The following is a 22,716-nucleotide window of genomic DNA, read 5'->3' as shown; positions in this document are numbered from 1 at the left end:
CCCGTTGTTTTCCCAGCCTTGACAGAGTCTAGCTCTCCAGGGTTTAGGGCAAGGAATCCCTTTCCCAACCCTGCCTGGAGACCTGTTGAACCTAGGATCTTGTGCATGCAAAGCAGATGCTAGTGTGAGCTAGTGTGAGTGTAGTGGTTAAGAGCAGTGGACTCGTAATCTGGTGAACCAGGTTCGCTTCCCCACTCCTCCACATGCAGCTACTGGGTGACCTTGGGCTAGTCACACTTCTCTGAAGTCTCTCAGCCTCACTCACCTCATAGAGTGTTTGTTGTGGGGGAAGAAGGGAAAGGAGATTGTTAGCCGCTTTAAGACTCCTTAAAAGGTAAAGGTAAAGGGACCCCTCACCATTAGGCCCAGCCGTGGCCAACTCTGGGGTTGTGGCACTCATCTCGCTTTATTGGCCAAGGGAGCCAACGTACAGCTTCCGGGTCATGTGGCCAGCATGACTAAGCCACTTCTGGCGAACCAGAGCAGCGCACGGAAATGCCATTTACCTTCCCGCCGGAGTGGTACCTATTGATCTACTTGCACTTTGATGTGCTTTTGAACTGCTAGGTTGGCAGGAGCAGGGACCGAGCAACGGGAGCTCACCCCGTCGCAGGGATTCAAACCGCCGGCCTTCTGATCGGCAAGCCCTAGGCTCTGTGGTTTAACCCACAGCACCACCCGTGTCCCATGAGACTCCTTAGGGTAGTGATAAAGCGGAATATCAAATCCAAACTCTTCTTCTTCTCTACCAACTGAGCTATATGGCCCTCACTAAACAGGAACATAAGGAACTGCCTTATATTGAGTTACATCACTGGTCCATCTAGCTCACTATTGGCTACACTGACTAGCAATGGGATTTCAGACAAGGGTCTTTTCCGAGCTGTGCTTGAAGATGTTACAGCCTGGACTTGAGACCTTTTGCATGTGACCCAGTTGCTCTGCCACTGAGCTGAGATTCTTCTAGGACATTTTTAGAAGTGGTTATGGAGGTTTGCAGATAAGAGGAACTTACAGAGTACAGTGGTGCCCCGCAAGACGAATGCCTTGCAAGACGGAAAACTCGCTAGACGAAAGAGTTTTCCGTTTTGGAGGTGCTTCGCAAAACGAATTTCCTATGGGCTTGCTTTGCAAGACGACAATGTCTTGCGAGTTCCTGCTGGTTTTTTCCCCTCCCCCCCTTTTTCTAAGCCGCTAAGCCGCTTATCAGCTGATCTGATCAGGAGATAAGCCGCTAAAAGCCGCTAATAGCGCTAATCCGTCAATGGGCTTGCTTCGCAAGACGAAAAAACCGCTAGACGAAGAGAATCACAGAACGGATTCTTTTCGTCTTGCGAGGCACCAGTGTAACACAAAACCCGACCTGCCTAAAAGCAGCTGTTTGGATCTCACAGAATCCTAGAATTGCAAAGGGACACCAAGGGCCATCTAGTCCAACCCCCTGCAATGCAGGAATCTCATCTAAAGCATCCATGACAGAGGGCCACCCAACCTCTGCTTAAAAACTTCCAAGGAAGGAGGTTCTCTCCCGGTACCTGATACTCCTTTACGACTAAGGTCCTCCTGAGACAAGCCAATCACATTGTCCATTGCATTATGCAAGTGGGGGCAATCCTGCAGGGGTCTCCTGCAGGGTTCCAGGCATACGACAAAGCAAAGAGGGGCAGCCTGGGTCAGAGCTACTGGAATACAGGGGATCTGCATAGGGCCTTAAATTTTGTTCATCGTGACCCGACAGACTGATTTCATATACTAACACTGCCGTCAGTGTTGCCTGGCCCTTTTGCAAAATGCAAGCGGACAGGACTCTGCCCCGAGGAGATTGCATTCTAAAACTTGCTACAAAGATGTTGTGGGGGGAAATAGAGGCAGCGGAAAATAGCAAGGGCAAGGATCATCACCTGGCACCCTTGGACAGCGGCTGGTACCCTGGCACCTTTTGAGAGCCCACCACTGAACACCCCCCCCAACTTTAATTTTTTCCCCAGCCACCACTCTGAACAGCACCAGGCAGCTGAATCCACCTGCCACTTTAATTTTCCACCTCTCCCCCAACATAATATCAGAATGGGGGTGTGGAGACCCAGGCGGATGTGTTTTCCCTTTTAATTCTCTCCCCCACCCTTTAATATTCTTCTGACACCAAATATTCTATAGCCCCACCCGCGCTTGCATCCGCCTGCATCTGTGCACACATGGCTCAATCCCTAAACACCCTGCAGCTTAAGTGAAATTTGCCTAGCGATGAAACACAGCTTCCTTAAGTTAGGGAGAGGCCAGCCACAGAGAAAGCAAAAGGGGGCCAGCTGACTCACTCTGTGGCTGTGGCACGTTCCTCACGTCCCACATGGTTCCGCTGGGGAAGGAGACAGACCAGCCTGCCTGTCACTCATCCCGGGATGCAGGTGCCGCTGCAAATCCAGGAGCATCCTGCAGAGACCACTCCGTCCTCAACTCCATTCTTGGTTCCAGCCACCAGCCAAGCATGTGCCTCTCTCCTGCTGAGAGAAGTGCCCTTCTCCCGTTCTTGCCTCCAGGGGACTGACTGGCAATCAGGAGCAGCAGGCAGATGCGCCCTGGCAAGGTTGCCCAGAGCGCTGATATTACCCACAATGCAGCTCAGGATACTGAGCTATATTCGAGAGCAAGACTTTTTAAGTAGACGTGGTTTTTTTTAAATCACACTCAGCATGTGGTTTTGAACTATTTTAAACTATTTTTAGATATAGATAGATAGATAGATAGATAGATATGATCCATACATAAAAACAGTTTTGAATTGTTTTAAATTGTTTTATATACAGTGGTAACTTGGGTTAAGAACTTAATTCATTCTAGAAGTCTGTTCTTAAGCTGAAATTGTTCTTAACCTGAGACACCACTTTAGCTAATGGGGCCTCCTGCTGCCACCACTGCGCGATTTCTGTTCTCATCCTGAAGCAAAGTTCTTAACCCGAGGTACTATTTCGTGGTTAGCTGAGTCTGTAACCTGAAGCGTCTGTAATTCGAGGTACCACTGTATGTGTACAGTCATACCTCGGGTTGAAGTAGCTTCGGGGTTGAGCGTTTTCGGGTTGCGCTCCGCGGTGACCCGGAAGTAACGGAACGGGTTACTTCTGGGTTTTACTGCTTGCGCATGCACAGACGCTCAAAATGACGTCATGTTCATGCACGGAAGCGGCGAATTGCGCACGAGCAGACACGGGTTGCGTTCTACTCTGGATGCGAACGGAGCTCTAGAACGGATCCCATTTGCATCCAGAGGTACCACTGTATATGTGTGTGTGTGTGTGTGTGTGTGTGTACACATTTAACTGCCTCTCTTGCCCCCCTGCAAGCCCTTCTTCCAAACTCATATTTTTCCCCCATTGATCTCACGTTCATTTCTTGTTAAATGTCCTCAGCTATCGCTACCCAACCAGCCACTAAAGAGCTGAAACGAATAGTACACAGAATGCACACATTGCTTCCAGACAATCGGTCTACTGAGGTCAGACTTTGCATCCGTCAAGAGGAATCCTACATTTTTCAATGTGCTTTCTCATCGCTTTCCTTATTGCAAAAAACTTCAAACTTTTTGGGGAAGTGGCTTTGTTGCACAAGACTCCCAATCAACTTTAATTATGCAACCTGGATTTGAATTGTGAGCAAAACAGCAACAGTAAGTGCCCCTGCTTACACGGAATGAATATATTCAGATTTACTAGAGCTGCCATACATTTGGAATTTCCTGGACATAGCCAGGATGCAGCCATCGGAAACAGTATCTGGGTGAAAATCTTCGGGGAAACACGTGTCCGGGCAAAAAAAGAGCTCAACCACTTTTGTGTCCTGACTTTTGCTTTCTGAAATACGGCAACACATAGAGGTCCTAGAATGCTAATCTGTCATCTTGCAAGGCAGGGATAAGTCATGCCTGTGAATCAAGCATCGAAGTTACAAAATGATGACAAACACAGTTCAAATCAAGCACAATTTGCTCAATAGCTGAATAAGAGAAGGGGGTTTTTTGTGTGTGTGTTTGTGTGTGGTGATGCTTCTTGCCTGGATAGTTTGATCTATAGCTGGCTCTGCAACTTAACCACTAAAAAAAATGCTATCTAATATATATTATCAAAGCAGGTCGTGCCCAGTCTTGGGAGAGTCCATTCAGCTCTTTCGCCACCCTAACAGAGTGTCTGTATTCCAGGTATTATGGGCTGCTGGTGCTGAACTACTCTTCCCCCTCCGCTTTTATTCTCTTTTGCATTTTCCGGCAATAAGAAAAACAACATGAGCAGGCTATGCAAAACAACTTTTGGACCGGATTCAGATTACAAATCACAGATTTGTTTTGTGTTGTATAAGCCAGGGTATACAAGGAGTGCAGAGTGATGTCTGCACTTTTCACAACAACACTGAAAGGTAGGCTTGGCTAAGAGACTACAGGCCGCAGGCTGCGTATATTTGAATTGAGACAAAGTAGCACTCCACCCAACATAGGTTTTCCTCTTCCGCACCTAGTAGCTATTACAAAATAAGACCTTGTAAGCCCAGTTCAAGTAGTAAAGTGACAACAGAGGAATCAAGCAAACTATTAATATCATCCTTGGCACAGATAATTTCTGGTAGGATTAATGGCTTGTTAAAGGCTGGGATAACGACCCATTTGGTCCCCATTAGCGGAGTTGATCTTCTCATTAATTCCCAGGAAATGCCCCACAAACAAGGTAGCCAGGGCTTAATTTTTTTCCTTTCTTAATCCGATGGCCAGATAACCACCTTTTGCTATTTTGACACTGTCCTGTTCTTTGCCTTCCGCTGCTGTAAATCAGCTGCTATAGCTAACGGAAAATGAGCGCCAAAACTGCACAGCAGTTAGGAGCTAATAGCGATTTGGGGTAGGCTGCTCTCTGTGGGGTTTTCAGTGGGTGTGTGTTGGTGGGGTCAGGGGAAGGAGAAGTTAACTACAGGGGTCAGCAACCTTTTTCAGCCATGGGCCAGTCCACCGTCTGTCAGACCATGTGGGGGGCCGGACTATATTTGGGGGGGGGGGGGAATGAACAAATTCCTATGCCCTACAAATAACCCAGAGATGCATTTTAAATAAAAGGACACATTCTACTCATGTAAAAACGTGCCAATACCCGGACCGTCCGTGGGCCAGATTGAGAAGGCGAATGGACCGCATCCGGCCCCCGGGCCTTAGGTTGCCTACCCCTGAGTTAACAGCTCCTTAAAGGTAAAGGGACCATTAGGTCCAGCCATGACCGACTCTGGGGTTGCGGCGCTCATCTCGCTTTACTGGCTGAGGGAGCCAGCGTACAGCTTCCGGGTCATGTGGCCAGCATGACTAAGCCGCTTCTGGCGAACCAGAGCAGCGCACGGAAACGCCATTTACCTTCCCGCCGGAGTGGTACCTATTTATCTATTTGCATCTTGACGTGCTTTCGAACTGCTAGGTTGGCAGGAGCAGGGACTGAGCAACGGGAGCTCACCCCGTCGCAGGGTATCGAACTGCCGACCTTCTGATCGGCAAGCCCTAGGCTCTGTGGTTTAGACCACAGCGCCACCCGTGTCCGTTAGTGCTCCTTAGTGCATGAAACATACTCAGAGTCGAGAGTGGATTTCATGCTCTTTATTCAGCTCATAGTGGTGAGGAGGGAATGAAAGTCCCCTCAAAGTATCTGCTTTATATACATTATTTACACAATGGGCTGCACGTGATTGGCTAATTCCGGAATTCTCCTGTAGGCCAATCAGGTTGTGGATTCACTTCTATCTGGAGCTGGATTGGGTGGCTCCTGCAGACCAATCATACTGCTGCATTGTTCTAGGACCAATCAGACTGCTGCATTCTGAATCCTATTGTTCTAGGACCAATCAGACTGCTGCAGTTTGGATCCTATTCAACTCAGTACATAACAGTGCTGTTCCAAACCTGACTGGAACTCCAAGTGGCTGATATTTGCAGGAGGAGGAGGAGGAAGAGGAAGAGGAGGAAGCAACTGCAAGTGATGCATTTAATGCTGTATGCAACCGGCCCCTAAATCAGCTGCACAGACAAAAAGCCAGCCATCTAACGGCTCTCAGCAAAAGGAGGCCCAACCACACAAGCTGTCAGAATCCCTAAAACAGGGGTTGCAGAAGGCTGGGACCCGGGGTGGGGCGGAACAGATGTGGCCCTCCAGGCTCCTTTCTCCGGCCCCCAATTCTGCATTAAAAGCACACTGCAGGAGGGCAAGGGGGAGCAAAACTCCCCACTCCCTGCCAGTCCTTTTTTTTGTAGGATTGTAGAGTCGGATAGTCCCTCCTCCCGACATGCGGGAATTACGGCTTAAGGTAAAAAAAGTTAGTTTCTCCCACTGGGGTTCTGAAACCTGATAGAAAAGCAGCTTTGAAAAGGAGTGGATGGGCAGGAACTGGGTCCAGCTCTTTCATAATAATAATAATAATAATAATAATAATAATAATAATAATAATTTTTTATATATATTCTGCCCTCCCCAGCTGAAGCTGGGTTCAGAGCGGCTAACAATCCACCTGTGTTGTTGTTGTTTAGTCGTGTCCGACTCTTGATGATCCCTTCATCCACACAGAGCAGATAAGCTTTTAAAAGTAGTATGCTGTGTGCTCTTGGACTTCAAAGAAGAGTTAAAACTTTTTGCCTCGAGTGAGAGAAAAGGATGAATGATGTTTGACTTCAAGGTTGCTCAATCAGTTGCAAAAGTGCTTTGTGTTCTGTAGTGGTGAGAGTGTTAGGCAGAGCGGGGGGACTAGGGTTCGAATCCCCACTCGGCCACAAAGCTCACTGGCTGGCTGTGGGCCAGGCACTGCTGCCCTAACCCACCTCACAGGATTGTTGGAGTAAAATAGGGAGAAAGAGAACATTGCGTCCTTGAGCCACTTGGAGGAAAAGTGGGATATAAATCAAAAAGCTATAAACCTACTATCACAAGATTTTTGAATATAATGTCAACACATGGGCGGTTGTTGTTGTTGAGTCGTTTATTCGTGTCCGACTCTTCGTGACCCCATGGACCAGAGCACGCCAGGCACTCCTGTCTTCCACTGCCTCCTGCAGTTTGGTCAAACTCATGCTGGTAGCTTCAAGAACACCATCCAACCATCTCGTCTTCTGTCGTCCCCTTCTCCTTGTGCCCTCCATCTTTCCCAGCATCAGGGTCTTTTCCAGGGAGTCTTCTCTTCTCATGAGGTGGCCAAAGTATTGGAGCCTCAGCTTCAGGATTTGTCCTTCCAGTGAGCACTCAGGGCTGATTTCCTTAAGAATGGATAGATTTGTTCTTCTTGCAGTCCATGGGACTCTCAAGAGTCTCCTCCAGCACCATAACAATCCACCTGCGCTGTGTTGTAAATGGCCAGCGTTTTGGGGATCTGGCAGGGCCCGCGTCCCATTGCTCCTCCGATGCTTTTCCCAGCAGAGGGTCACGAGCTGTTTGGTTTGCACGTTTCCTCCTTGGGGAAATCCCCCTGCAGCAGCTGTCCCAAAGATTACTCATAAGCTGCAGACACTACTGCTAGTACTACGTGTCACGTAAGGTAAAGGCTGCTGAATGGGAAGAGAAGCCGTTCCATTTTTGTGCCCGCGACACTGCAGGGAAAAGGACCGAGGAGACAGGCACTGTTTTTATGGGAAGTTCCACAAGAGTCACCATCGCAAGGGAAAAGAAGCCAGTCACTGTCTCTGAGTCTAACCTACCTCACAAGTCAAAATAAAAAAATTCCTTCCAGTAGCACCTTAAAGACCAACTAAGTTAGTTCTTGGTATGAGCTTTCGTGTGCATGCACACTTCTTCAGATACACTGAAACAGAAGTTGCCAGATCCTTCTAGATAGTGAGAAGGTGGGGAGGGGTATTTCTCAGAAGGGTGGTGGGAATGTGAGATTGGCAGATAGCTGAGATGAGCCTGTTGACGACTCTTAACTACCTCACAAGGTACTACTCCTACTTCTGTTTCAGTGTATCTGAAGAAGTGTGCATGCACACGAAAGCTCATACCAAGAACTAACTTAGTTGGTCTTTAAGGTGCTACTGGAAGGAATTTTTTTATTTTGACTATGGCAGACCAACACGACTACCTATCTGTAACTACCTCACAAGGCTACTGTTGGGGATAAAACGAGGGCAGGAGAACTATGTACGCCACCTTTGAACTCCTTGGAGGATAGATGGGATATAAATGTTTAAATTTATAAATTTAGTCTTCCCAGTCTAAATTTAGCCTGCCCTTAGAGGAGCGCCTGTCCCTTTGCCGAACTCTCAAACTGTTCTGCAGCTCAAAGTTGCCTCTTCTTTAGAAAAGAATAACACTTGTGTGGAAAACTCCCTGGAGATTTCGCTGGCTAGGCAGACAGCTTTGGATATCAATGAATGGGGGTGAGGGGGTGGGGATTCGAGCTTAGCCAGAAGTTTTCTTTGGGAAGGAATTGAGATATCCTTTGTTTGGGATATGAGCACAACAACTTACGCTCCCAACTCGCATTCAGAGTCTACTGCCTCCAACGGGCGAGCTAGAATAAACACCGTCATGGGTGGCAATTAATCCCAAAGATCTTCTGCACATTTATCGGTTCCCTCTTTCCAAGCCATCACTGCATCTCAGGAAGTTGTAACACAAAGGTATTAAGGGCACTTCTCAAGGATGGCAAAGTGCTTCTGCAGAGTAAGGGGAGATTAGATAGCTTCCAGGGGCCTTTTCCCAGCAGCACAATTATTTGAGGAGGAAAAGAGGAGAAAACCCCATTTGCAGAAGAAGCAACAAAGGAGTCACTGTGTCAATGGCTGGCAGCAGCGCTTTGGAAAGCAACACACGACCATCTCCATAGCAAAGGTTGCTGGGCCGACAGATTTAGGAAAGTAGCTTTCAGAATCTGAAAACAGGGTGCCAATTGGATCTCAACCATTGCACAGGGGGAAATCTTTTTATTATTATTAATGTGCATGCGTTTTTAAGCCGGTAGCATGAAAACAGGGTGGGTTTCAAGGGATTTTTATTGCTCCCTGACCCTGCTGCATAAATGCTGCTTGTTAAGGAGAAAAGGGCAGATATTTCACTAAGGTAGCCCAGGCTGTTGCAGGAGAAAGCCACGTTTTTTGGGGGGCGGGGGGTGTCACCTATTTCAAGAAATCTCAGTTGAATCGATTGAGTTTCTACTCAACTAAATTTGCACATGAATGAAAACCGTGCAGTGAATCCAGGGAAGGCAGTTTCCAAAATGGGAATTTCCCACTCCTTACTGCACCCTCTGAGCAAATCTCCCCTCCACTCCCCTGAGGGTATTTATTCTCAGCAGTGTCTTAAAGCAAAAGCTGTTATTTTTGCAGCACCTTAAAGGCTAACAAATTGCATCAGCTTTCCTCTGAGCCCTTCATCAGAGGCACTAGGCGAAATCTTAGCAGAAATCAAGGAGAAAACTGGAAGGTTGGGAGATGGAGGACAATGAGATGCAATAAAACTACAGTCAGGGATGATTAGAGTGCAAACACATGTTGAACAGACACACATTTTAACCTTTTGTAGTAGCAGATTGGTGATAATTTACTCAGCGTTGCTGAGATAACTGCATTAACACCTGTGAAGTGACAATTGACCATCTGCAAGACACAGACATGGAGGGATAACATTAACAGCCTGGCCCTGATAAGATCATCAACACCTGGCATTCTTTAAGCCTGCTGCCTGGGAACCTTTTTAACGCAGGGCCCTAAACTACTAAGGAAGTAAACATTCCTGCTGTAATGAAAAAAGTCCTGGGGTTTCAGCAAGGGAGGCCTGCACCAGTCATGCATCACAGGGTTACGTTGACTCAGGTGACGGTTTCTCTCTCTGCTTAAACCCACGTCACAGTCTCAGCCCCGTTGCGGGGTCAAATAAGGCAAGACGCAATAAAGAAGAATAACAGGAGCATTGCTGGGTCAGGCCAAAGGCCCATCTTGTTCATCATCCAATGCGTGGAATGAAAAACTTCACATAACACCGGTCCTGAAAGACCTTCAATGGCTCCCAGTACGTTTCTGAGCACAATTCAAGGTGTTGGTGCTGACCTTGAAAGCCCTAGACTCGGCCCAGTATACCTGAAGGAGTGTCCCCACCCCCATCGACACAGAGGTCCAGCACCGAGGGCCTTCTGGCAGTTCCCTCACTGCGAGAAGTGAGGTTACAGGGAACCAGGCAGAGGGCCTTCTCGGTGGTGGCACCCATCCTGTGGAACGCCCTCCCATTAGATGTCAAGGCAATAAACAACTACCTGACTTTTAGAAGACATCTGAAGGCAGCCCTTTTTAGGGAAGTTTTTAACGTTTGATGTTCTATTGTGTTTTTAATATTCTGTTGGGAGCCACCTAGAGTGGCTGGGGAAACCCAGCCAGATGGGTGGGGTAATAATAATAATAATAATAATAATAATAATAATAATAATAATGCTTTGCATTCCTACTTGCTCCCAAACATTTGGCTCCTATTAATGATCCAAACAGGTATTTAAAAGCCACACACACCCCTCGCATTCAGAGGGATCCAGTTTTCATTTCTTGGAAAGGCTAAAAGTAAACAAGTGCGGGTTTCGCTTGTGGTAAGCCCAGGAGCACAGACCGTTTCGCTACTGTACAAGTCGGAAATCTGAGCCTACGGGGTCAGTGGATTAAGAAGATCTGGGTAGCGTTTGAATGATGTCGCCAGGACATGTGTTGGTTTGATGGCTCATGCTGAATTTGTACCTAACGCCGGAGCTTACTTGTCGGCGGCCCGTCTCTGGCTGCTCGTAACGGCATCTCGCTTTCTTAGGAACTGAATCGGACGGTGTTTTCTGACTGTAGCCTAAATGACTGGCCTGCAGAAAACATTTGCCTGGCGGGGAGCAGGAGAAATAGCGGTGGAAATAACAGCAACCGAAAAAGCCAGTGACAGGTGGAGCAAGTCATTCTAGTTTTGCCCGTATCCTTTTCCTGCTGAGTTCTGCAAAGAGCAACGCTGAGAACACAGGCGAACCTCAGCCGGCCCTGATCCAGAACTCACCCGCCCGCCTGCCTTCTCGCAGGGGGTGTCTCTGCCTATCATCAGCTCACCTCCACCTCCATCTACTATTCATCTCCATACATTCCCTCCTCAAAAGCCACCACTTCCTGTTGCAGAATTTCCCCCCTGTTAAACAGCTCCTACTACTCAGAGATTTCTCCTAATTAATGTTTAGCTGGCCATTTGCTTTCCTGCAATTTCCACACAAATTTTCCTGGCAAGATGAGACCTGGACAGGCTGGACCAGATAAAATTCCAACAGCTGCATTCTGCGCTAGCAGAAACTTCCCAAAGTGTTTCCAAGAGGCCTTTCTCCTGGGCATGGTCGGCCAAATGGTGTTAAAGAAGGATAGAACTTTTTTTATGTACGCCACAACAGCAGCAAGAATACTGATCGCAAAGTACTGGAAGACACAAGACCTACCCACTTTGGAAGAATGGCAGATGAAGCTGATTGACTGCATGGGACTGGCAGAAATGACTGGCAGAATCCGTGACCGGGGAGAAGAGTCGGCAGAAGAAGATTGGAAAAAATTTAAGGACTATTTACAAAAATATTGCAAAATTAAGGAATGTTGAATGATGTTGGATTGGAATTAAGTGGTTTTAAGCTGTGATTATGATTAAATGGTTTTCTTTTTCTTTTAAGTAAGAATGTGAAGTTATAATAATTTAAGATGTTGAGATAAGGATTTGCTGTATAAACAACTTAAACTGGGGATACAAGAAGGGGAGGTATGAGGAGGTCGGGGAAATAAGCTACAAGAAAATAAGCTGGGAAATGTATGTGTTTTTCATATTTTTATGTTTGTTTTTTTCTTTTTTGTTTATATAAAATTGGAAACTTTAATAAATATCTTATAAAAAAACAAAACAAAGTGTTTCCAAGGGCAGCCCAACGTACAGCCTATTGTTGTTGTTGTTTAGTCATTTAGTCGTGTCCGACTCTTCGTGACCCCCTGGACCAGAGCACGCCAGGCACTCCTGTTTTCCACTGCCTCCTGCAGTTTGGTCAAACTCATGCTGGTAGCTTCAAGAACACTATCCAACCATCTCGTCCTCTGTCATCCCCTTCTCCTTGTGCCCTCCCTCTTTCCCAACATCAGGGTCTTTTCCAGGGAGTCTTCTCTTCTCATGAGGTGGCCAAAGTATTGGAGCCTCAGCTTCAGGATCTGTCCTTGCAGTGAGCACTCAGGGCTGATTTCCTTCAGAATGGAGAGGTTTGATCTTCTTGCAGTCCATGGGACTCTCAAGAGTCTCCTCCAGCACCAGAATTCAAAAGCATAAATTCTTCGGCGATCAGCCTTCTTTATGGTCCAGCTCTCACTTCCATACATCACTACTGGGAAAACCATGGCTTTAACTATATGGACCTTTAGCAGCCATCAAACTCAAAGATTTCCAAAGAGCAGGTAACCATGGACAAGCCATCGCCATTCAGAAACGGCGGCTGCATCTGGTAAAAGCAGCCCACAAAGGTTTTTTTTTGGGGGGGGAATAGTATAAATTACTCCGTTTCTGGGGTGCTGCAAATCGCTACAAAACTATTGCCAAAGTTTGGCACCCATCTGAAGTGATTCGGACAATATTGTGGGTTTTTTGGATGTTAACTATGAACCCTGGTTTGATGTAACGGTTACTCAGTTTTTGCCGCAAAACAGCAAAAAACAGCTGGGTTTTTGCCGCAAAACAACTGCAAAACTTTGGCAGGTGCTTGGAAGGGACCCCAAATTTCAGGGCTTGTAGCTAGTGAAGCTGAGGGGAAAAACGCTAGCCTGAAAAAGAGGCTCACAGACTGCATTTCTATGGTAGTCGGCCAGCGTGGCAATATATTTCTTATGCTACATTTACACAAAATGATTTTCTACCAGGGAGTCTGGCAGAGAAGGGGTGTGTTGCTGCTGTCCCACTTATGACAGCATGCTGGGGTATAAATAATAATTTGTTTGTTTGTTTGTATCCAGGTGGGTCGTGAAGGAATAGATTTTCCCTCCTCTGTGGCTAGTGAAGAAACCATGCCAGTTAGCAGAGGAGGAGTGGCGATACCTGTCCGTCCCACACCTGCCCACTCGCTTGCTCACCTGCATGGAATTCCTGGTCACCTGTTGCATTCAAGCCCATTGTTAAATACAAGGCGGCCACAAATATGCAAACTCTACATGGGGCTGCCCTTGAGACCGACCCAGAAACTCCAGTGGGTGCAGAATGCCGCGGCGAGACTCCTTATGGGGTCCTCACCGCGGGATCACATTCACCCAGTGCTATACCAGCTGCACTGGCTCCCCATGGAGTACAGGATCAGGTTTAAGGGGCTGGTTTTGACCTTTAAAGCCCTATATGGCCTAGGACCCTCGTACCTACGGGACCGCCTCTCCTGGTATGTCCCATGGAGGACCTTACGGTCTTCAAACAAAAACATCTTGGAGATCCCGGGCCACAGGGAGGTTAGGCTGGCCTCAACCAGAGCCAGGGCCTTTTTGGCTGTGGCCCTGATCTGGTGGAACGCTCTGTCACAAGAGACTAGGGCCCTGTGGGACTTAACATCTTTCCGCAGGGCCTGCAAGACAGAGCTGTTCCACCAGACCTTTGGCCAAGGCGCAGTCTGACCCCCTCCTTCAGTAATCCTCATAGCACTCTAGCCCAATGGTTGCCATTAATTTCATTCTGAATTGATTTTAGAATGAATTGATTTTAGAATGTATTTCAATTAATTGATTGTGATTTTATGTAAACTGTTATTTTTACTGTTGTTAGCCGCTCTGAGCCCAGCTTCGGCTGGGGAGGGCAGGATATAAATAATTTATTATTATTATTATTTTTAAACGTCCTCTTTTAGGAGAAATGGTGAGCCCTTTGGGAACTGACTGAATACCAGTTTCCCAAACATGGGAACCGTCTACCCGCGGCAATGATTCTTGGATGCATCGAGCCATCTCCTGACTGCGCACCTAAGAAGGGGAGGTTGAGGTTGCACTGGTCAGCTGGCAAAGATTTTGCCCTACAAAGGCCTAAGAAAGGCAGGCTGTGCCAGTGAGAAAGTCATTCAGAGAAGAATGACGCAAATGCCTGGGTCCTGGATCGCAGCAGCCCAAGCACAGTTGACTTCAAAACTTCCTTTCAAATTTGCACAAAACGAACGTTGTTCTCCCCTTTCAGCCACAAGAAGGAGGGGAAAGAAGAGATGGAAGGAGCCTGGGGTTTCTTTTTCAAAAAGGTCCAGGAAGTGGAGTCGCCAAACATTCGGTGGTCCTGTGCCACAAAGAAGAAAAGAGCCGCCATGTTGTTGGGAAAATGGCCATTTGACGGAAGCATTCACAAAAGACAGTGAGGGCTCTAAGAGACAAAGAGGCCAAGGAGCAAAATCTGAACTGGAAAGGGCCATAGCTCAATGGCAGAGTGCCTGCCTTGCAAGCTCAAGGTCCCAGGTTTGATCCCCAGCATCTCCAGTAGGGTTGGGAGACGCTTTTTGTCTTAAATCCTGGAGTGCCACTGCCACTCAGTGTAGACAATGCTTAGCTTGGAGAGGAGGAGGAGATGTTGCTGTTGTTGTTGTTTAGTCTTTTAGTCGTGTCTGACTCTTCGCGACCCCATGGACCAGAGCACGCCAGGCACTCCTGTCTTCCACTGCCTCCCGCAGTTTGCTCAAACTCATGCTGGTAATAATAATAATAATAATAATAATAATAATAATAATAATAATGATAATAATTTATTATTTGTACCCCACCCATCTGGCTGGGTTTCCCCAGCCACTCTGGGCGGCTTCCACAAAGACAAAACATACACCAAGATGTCACACATTAAAAACTTCCCTGAACAGGGCTGCCTTAAGATGTCTTCTGAATGTCAGGTAGTTGATTATCTCTTTGACATCTGAAGGGAGGGCGTTCCACAGGGCAGGCGCCACCACCAAGAAGGCCCTCTGCCTGGTTCCCTGTAACCTCACTTCTCGCAGTGAGGGAACCGCCAGAAGGCCCTCGGCGCTGGACCTCAGTGTCCGGGCAGAACGATGGAGGTGGAGACGCTCCTTCAAGACAAGCCTTTTTTTTAAGGGACAGGTGGCAACCGTACACCTCCCTTATCCATCCTCCCCCCTGGCAAACAAGAGGGATTATCCTCTTTCAAAGACACAATCCAACCAGCAGTTCAAGGAAAAGATGCCGCAGGACAGAGACCGGCCTGGCCTGGAGAGAATCCTAAGGGCCAGATATAAAGTCTTGGAGGGCTGTACAGTGGTACCTCTAGTTGCGAACGGGATCCATTCCGGAGGCCCGTTCGCAACATGAAAAGAACGCAACCCGCAGCGGCACATCTACGCACGGCAAGTTGCGATTTGCCAGTTCTGTGCATGACATCATTTTGCGCATCTGCGCATGCACGAGCAACGAAACCCGGAAGTAACCCTTTCGGGTACTTCTGGGTCGCCGCGGGACGTAACCTGAAAGAACGTAACATGAAGCGGACGTAACATGAGATATGGCTGTATTGGGCCCATATCCACCTCTGGCATAGAGGCTGCATTGCCAGTTTGCATTCCCACCATTTTGCGACATGCAGTGCCAGGATGCCTCCAAGGCAATAGAGTCTTTCGTAGTCCACCTATAACTACCGTATTTTTTGCTCTATAAGACTCACTGTTTCCCTCCTACAAAGTAAGGGGAAATGTGTGTGCGTCTTATGGAGCGAATGCAGGCTGCGCAGCTATCCCAGAAGCCAGAACAGCAAGAGGGATTGCTGCTTTCACTGCACAGAGATCCCTCTTGCTGTTCTGGCTTCTGAGATTCAGAATATTTTTTTTCTTGTTTTCCTCCTCCAAAAACTAAGTGCGTCTTGTGGTCTGAAGAAGAGTTTGGATTTGATATCCCGCTTTTCACTCCCTTTAAGGAGTCTCAAAGCGGCTAACATTCTCCTTTCCCTTCCTCCCCCACAACAAACACTCTGTGAGGTGAGTGGGGCTGAGAGACTTCAGAGAAGTGTGACTGGCCCAAGGTCACCCAGCAGCTGCATGTGGAGGAGCGGAGACTCAAACCCGGTTCTCCAGATTACGAGACTACCGCTCTTAACCACTACACCACACTGGCTCTCTGGTCTGGGTGCGTCTTATAGAGCGAAAAATACGTGTATTTCAAAGGGACAGCCGCTGCCCTCTCCCTGCGGTCACTGCAAAGAGAAGACGAAAAGCAGGAAATTTTTGTAAACCTCCAACAAAGAACGTGCAACACGGTGTTGAACCGAACGTGACTCAGCCGGGCAGTTAAGTCAAGTTCACGAAAACCAAACTGGAAAGAGCTTTTGAGAAGATCCCAATGAAACAGAAAGCCATCCCACCAGGGTGGGAGGCAGAAGACGACCCGAGGGCTTCCACATTCCTGGCAAGACTGCATTAGGGAACGGTCTTTCCCCTCCTCCCCCTGAATTAAAACGCCAAACTTCCCACCTGACCATCAGGTCTTCATTGCACTGAAATAAAGTATATTTCCTCAGAGTCCCATTGGAGAAACAAGCTGCAGCTCAGCAGCAGAGAATGTGTTTTGCATGCAGAAGGTCCCTGGGCCAATTCCCAGCCTAGAATCATAGCACTGTAGAGTTGGAAGGGACACCCGAGGGTCTTCTAGTCCAACCCTCTGCGAGGCAGGACTCTTAACAAGTGGTCCCCCATCCAGTTTGAAACCATATCGGACCCTGCTTAGCTTTGCAAATGTGGTTCCGAAAGACTCCCTCTCTGAAACTGCTGCCTGCCAATATACACAGTAAGGAACACAGTGGTACCGCTGGCTGAGAACAGGATCCATTTCGGAGGGCCATTCGCAACGTGAAAAGCCCGCATCCTGAAGCGCCGTATCTGTGCAGGTGCGCTGCGCAATTTGGCACTTGTGCGCATGCATGAAGCACGATTTAGCGCTACTGCGCGTGCGCAAGTGGCGAACCCCGGAAGTAACCCTTTCTGGTACAGTGGTACCTTGGGTTACATAAGCTTCAGGTTACATACGCTTCAGGTTACAGACTCTGCTAACCCAGAAATAGTACCTCGGGTTAAGAACTTTGCTTCAGGATGAGAACAGAAATTGTGCTCCGGCGGCACGGCGGCAGCAGGAAGCCCCATTAGCTAAAGTGGTGCTTCAGATTAAGAACAGTTTCAGGTTAAGAACGGACCTCCGAAACGAATTAAGTACTTCACCCAAGGTACCACTGTACTTCTGGATCACTACAAGACACAACCTGAAAAAATGTAACATGAAGCAAACGTAACATGACGTATGACTGCAGCGGTCTGACTTTGCATAAGACAGCTTCCTTATTGACCTTATTCCAGGGGTGCCTCCACACCAGCCCTTCTTCCCGCAACTGTCGCACTTTGATGGCTCTTTTTTTTTTTTTTTTTTTTTTTGCAGAGCAGGCAAATGATGCCGCTTTCCAAGTAGCTAAGCTAGTGTTGTTGTTTGCATTCCCCTCCCATGCTTTTTTTGCAGGCCTGATTTGTGGACAAACATTTGGAAGGAAATGGCAGCTGCAGCCACAGCCTGTCCAGTAAGGGCAGCTAAAGCCCCATTGAGACTTTGGGGACGGGAAACCTGTGGCCCTGTAGATGGTGGTAGACTCCAAATCCCGTTGGTCTGAGTTGGCATGGTCCAGGGTTAGTGATGATGGGAGTTGTAGTGCACCAATACAGCATTTTCACTCCAATTGGAAGTATTCAGTTAAAGGAATTGTTGTGAAAATAAGAAATGTCTAGGCTGATGGAAGGTGGGGGTCCAATATATTATATATTATATAGTATTATTATTATTACGCTACCCATTTAACTGAGTCGCATGGGGGGGCAACAGGTCTTTTTTAACCATAACCCTTGCTCACACGCCCAGTGTTCGAAACCCCAAAAACTGTACCATGACAGAACTTAAGCCACATGTTTTTTGAACCTGTTTCATCTTTTGAACACACCTGGCCTCAGGTTTTAATCAACCTAAGCCTCATATCAGGGGTGGCAAACCTGTGTCCTCCCCCCGAGGCATGGCCAACGATCAGGGATCAATATTATCATTATTGCTATTATTTATGGCATTTATGTGGGACACGGGTGGCGCTGTGGGTTAAACCACAGAGCCTAGGACTTGCCAATCAGAAGGTTGGCGGTTTGAATCCCCACGACAGGGTGAGCTCCCATTGTTCGCTCCCTGCTCCTGCCCACCTCGCAGTTTGAAAGCACATCAAAGTGCAAGTAGATAAATAGGTACCACTCCAACGGGAAGCTAAACGGCGTTTCCATGCGCTGCTCTGGTTTGCCAGAAGCGGCTTAGTCCTGCTGGCCACATGACCCAGAAGCTGTACGCCGGCTCCCTCGGCCAATAAAGCGAGATGAGCGCTGCAACCCCAGAGTCGGTCACGACTGGACCTAATGGTCAGGGGTCCCTTTACCTTTACCTATGGCATTTATATAACACTGCCTTTTTCTCCAAGTTGGCATACATGGCTCTCCGCTCCCCCATCTCATTTAATCCCCACCACAACCCTGCGAGGAAGGTTCATGGCTGAGTAGGGATTCAAACCCTGGTCTCCGGGGTCCTCCTAGTACGACTCTCTAACCGCCACACCACGCCAGCTCTGGATAATTGGAGCTGGAGTCCGGTAACATCTGGAGGGCCCCAGGTGCTCCATGCATGTTTGAAATCAAGGACCTCTAGGTGTTGGCGGACTCCAACTCCCATCAGCGCTCAGGGATGATGGGATTCGGAGTCCGAGGCCACCCAGTTGCAGGTTCCTCGCCTCCGTCTGAAAACAAGCGGCTACATTTGGCCCTCAGCAGCCTGGACTTTTATCAGGAACTCACCCTGGCTTCCCTTACGGACCCATGGATTGCCTCGCCGTCGGTTAAATCACCCCCAACAGCCTCCTTCTCTTTGGGTCTGACTCATCCGGTGAAGTCACAAGGCTTCCGCGTTACCGTGGCAACTACCCAAGCCATCCTTGCAAAAGACAGTTGACGGGGGTGATGCCACAGAGTGACTCAGCCGTGGTTTTGCGGCAAACTACACTCAAGCTTCGGACGCGGGTGGCGCTGTGGGTTAAACCACAGAGCCTAGGACTTGCTGATCAGAAGGTCGGCGGTTCGAATCCCCACGACGGGGTGAGCTCCCGTTGCTCGGTCCCTGCTCCTGCCAACCTAGCAGTTCGAAAGCACGTCAAAGTGCAAGTAGATAAATAGGTACCACTCCGGCAGGAAAGTAAACAGCGTTTCCGTGCACTGCTCTGGTTCGCCAGAAGCGGCTTAGTCATGCTGGCCACGTGACCCGGAAGCTGTACGCTGGCTCCCTTGGCCAGTAAAGCGAGATGAGCGCCGCAACCCGAGTCGGTCACAACTGGACCCCATGGTCAGGGGTCCCCTTTATCTTACACTCAAGCTTGGTATTAGTCAGGGCACAACTGTCCGCATTGAAAGGCAATCGCGTACCTGCAAATTTACGGCCACGTGCACACAAACAGAGAATTATTTGTGGCCTTGTAGATGTCTTTTCAAAAGTAGTTCAACAGGGCATACTCCTAAGTAAGGCCACCATACAGCTGGGATAGCTCCGTCGGTGGAGCATGTGACTCTTAATCTCAAGGTCGCGGGTTCCAGTCCCACATCAGGAGGGGAAAAAAATCCCTGTATTGCAGGGAATTTGGGCTATAGATGAACCTTGCAGCGCCTTCTGCCTCTATAATCCTAAGATTTAAAGCACTATTTAAATCAGCTTTAAACTGTCATTGCTTCCCCCAAAGAATTCTGGGAGTTGTAGTTTGTTAAGGTGCTGAGAGCTATAAGGAGGACCCTATTCCGCCCTATACCAGAGCTACAATTCCCAGAGTTCTCTGTGAAGAAATTTATTGTTAAACCACTCTGGGAACTGTAGTGCCGTGAGGGGAAAATTTCCATACCCTTGACAAACTACAGTTCCCAGAATTCTTTGAGGCGTAAGCCCAAACTGCTTAAAGTGGTATCACGGTGTTTTAAATATACAGTGCGAATGTGGCCTAACATGGGATAGGATTGCAAGGCTTAATCTGTTTTCTTGCTGCGTAGAAGGTTTCCTCATTGCTGTCCTGGCGGCTTATATAATTGTTGGCTGCTCAGCTTGACCAAGAAACCGATACCTCGCTATTACACACACACAGTCAGTGTCCTGCTTGGCCAGGAAGCTGTAAAACCTCTCTGATTCCTTCTGGAGTAAGCAAGTCGCAGACTCTGGATTAAAATACAGCACAATCTGTGCCCAGGGTCCAATTTTCAAACCAGACTCGCAACATCACCGAATCCTGTCCCCTCTAAATGCCAAAGATCACCAATCCCCGTCGGGCGGGTTTCAGCGTTAAAGCACATTTCTCTCACAAATACCAGGGCAAGGCCAGACGTACCGGCTGCAATTTCACAAGAGCATTTTTGCTAGCCCAAAAATGGAAAGCGAGCGAGGTTCCAGCCAAAGAAGAACGGCAACGTAAACTGATGGAATATGCGCAGCTTGCAGATTTAACATACAGAATAAGAGAACAAGAAGAACGCACGTTTAAAGGAGACTTGAAAATGTTTACTAAATATATGGGTAGAAATTGTGTACCTTTAAAAACGCCGGCAGCATTTAGATCAATTCAACAGTGTAAATAAGTTTTGATGGATGCAACAATGGAATACTGAATGGTTTAGTTCAGGTAAAATATGTAGGGAAGTATGGTATGCAAAATGAACCGCGGAAAGAGACGAAGGGAGCGGCAAAGGATCCTAATTGCTAAAAACTGGAAAAAAGAAACTGTGCCAACAAAAAAGGAATGGCAAGATAAACAGGCTAGATTAACAGAGGCATTTAGAGATCACACTAGACAAGAGTTTCAAAAAGCATGTGGAAAATGCAGAGAATACTCCACAAAACAGTGTCCTAAAATACATACCTGGACTTGTTTCGATTAATGTTTGCAGGAGACTTTGTGGATATTTAAGTTATAATTAGAAAAATCTTAATAATTATTCATAAAGGAGTTTATAAGAAGTAAATAAGGAGGCCAGATACAGGATAAAGGAAGTCTTTTATTTGGTTGTTTGTACTGATGTATGTGATGCTCATTGTATGTTAAGTTCATGTTTAATGAGGGTGGATTTGTGTATTGGGGGGTTGTATTATGTTGTAAATAAAATTCCAATAAAAATATATTTTTAAAAAGGAAAGAGAAGAAGGAAAGTCATTGGTTTCAGGTTGCCTAAATGGATATTTTGAAATGTAAATTAGAAAAATGTAATTAAAATTTTAATAAAAAAATTATGGTGGGGTATAAATAATAAATTATTATTATTATTATTATTATTATTATTATTATTATTATTATTATTATTGGAACTCGTGGGCATCCAACAAAGCTGAATGCAGGAAGATTGGAGACAAAGCCAAGAAAGTCCTTCACGCAGCGCATAGTTAAACTATGGAACATCGTGATGGGCACTATGACAGCACTCAAAGAGGATTAGCCATATTCATGTAGAAGAAGACTGTCAATGGCTGCCCGCCATGATGGCTATGCTCTCCTTCCCCAGTTGGAGACAGTATTGCTCCTGAATATCCGTTGCTGGAAACCCCGGGAGAGGAGAGTTGCTATTGCACTCAGATCCTGTTTGCAGGTTTCCCATTGAGGCATCTGGTTGGTCACTGTGAGAACAGGATGCTAGACTAGATCATACCCTCCAACATTTCCCCGATGAAAATAGGGACATCCTGTTCCTTATTACTACTACCCCACCCATCTGACTCGGCTGCCCCAGCTACTCTGAGTGGCTTCTATCATATATAAAAACATTAAACAACTTCCCTATACCTTCAGGTGTCTTCTAAAGGTTGTACAGTGGTACCTCGGGTTAAGAACTTAATTAGTTCCGGAGGTCTGTTCTTAACCTGAAACTGTTCTTAACCTAAGGTCCCACTTTAGCTAATGGGGCCTCCCACTGCCACCGTGCAATTTCTGTTCTCATCCTGAAGCAAAGTTCTTAACCCAAGGTACTATTTCTGGGTTAGTGGAGTCTATAACTTGAAGCATCTGTAACCCGAGGTACCACTGTATAGTTACTTACAGTCATACCTCTTATTACGTTTGCTTCATGTTACGTTTTTTCAGGTTGCGTCCCACGGCGACCTGGGAGTACCGGAAAGGGTTACTTCCAGGTTTCGCCGCTCGCACATGCACAGAAGTGCTAAAACACGCTTCGTGCATGCGCACAAGCGCCAAATCACGTCGCACACCTGCGCAGATACGGCGCTTCAGGTTGAAGGCTTCTCATGTTGCGAAGGGCCTCCGGTATGGATCCTGTTCGCAGCCAGAGATACCACTTTATATCCTTGTCTCAGGGTTTGCATAACTCCATACCCTCCATCATTTCTCCGATGAAAATGGGATGTCCTAAGGAAAAATGGGACATTCTAGGATCAAATCAGAAACCGAAATGGCTTCTGTTAATCCAGGACTGTCCCTGGAAAATAAGGCCACTGGCCTGATCCAGAAGAACAGTGTTTCTCCTTTCTTATGCATCTGTTAACCGCAAGCATGTTGCAAGGCCTGCAAAATCAAAACAAAACAGATAGTTCTGAACCCGTTTTTCTAGGAAACCACCCTGAGCGTATTTATGAAAAATATTTGCTGCACGCCAACCCTTTCCACCCCAACAAAAAACCTCCAACCAGTAAAA

The 22,716-nt window shown here is 47.3% G+C and overlaps 1 protein-coding gene and 1 long non-coding RNA gene across 10 annotated transcripts in view; one reads left to right on the top strand and one right to left on the bottom strand.

Moving 5' to 3' along the window:
- LOC308595853 overlaps positions 1–22,716 on the top strand; it is a 222,866-nt gene that overhangs the window by 171,490 nt on the left and 28,660 nt on the right. The window lies entirely within an intron of this gene.
- Positions 1–22,716, bottom strand: part of PFKFB3 (6-phosphofructo-2-kinase/fructose-2,6-biphosphatase 3) — an 83,908-nt gene that overhangs the window by 50,882 nt on the left and 10,310 nt on the right. For 5 of the 9 annotated variants that reach the window (XM_081210085.1, XM_081210087.1, XM_081210084.1 and 2 more), the window contains exon 1: positions 18,844–18,969. The exons of 1 other annotated variant lie outside the window; for it this stretch is intronic. The gene's annotated coding sequence lies outside the window, so the exon portion shown is untranslated. Of the gene's footprint in view, positions 1–18,843; positions 18,970–22,716 lie in introns of those variants that run through there. 3 more of the 9 variants (XM_081210090.1, XM_081210089.1, XM_081210091.1) reach the window with 2 other exon arrangements.

This window comes from Podarcis bocagei (genome assembly GCF_964188305.1).
Source record: "Podarcis bocagei genome assembly, chromosome: 10".
Taxonomy (NCBI): Eukaryota; Metazoa; Chordata; class Lepidosauria; order Squamata; family Lacertidae; genus Podarcis; species Podarcis bocagei.
This window is presented reverse-complemented; position numbering and strand designations above follow the sequence as displayed.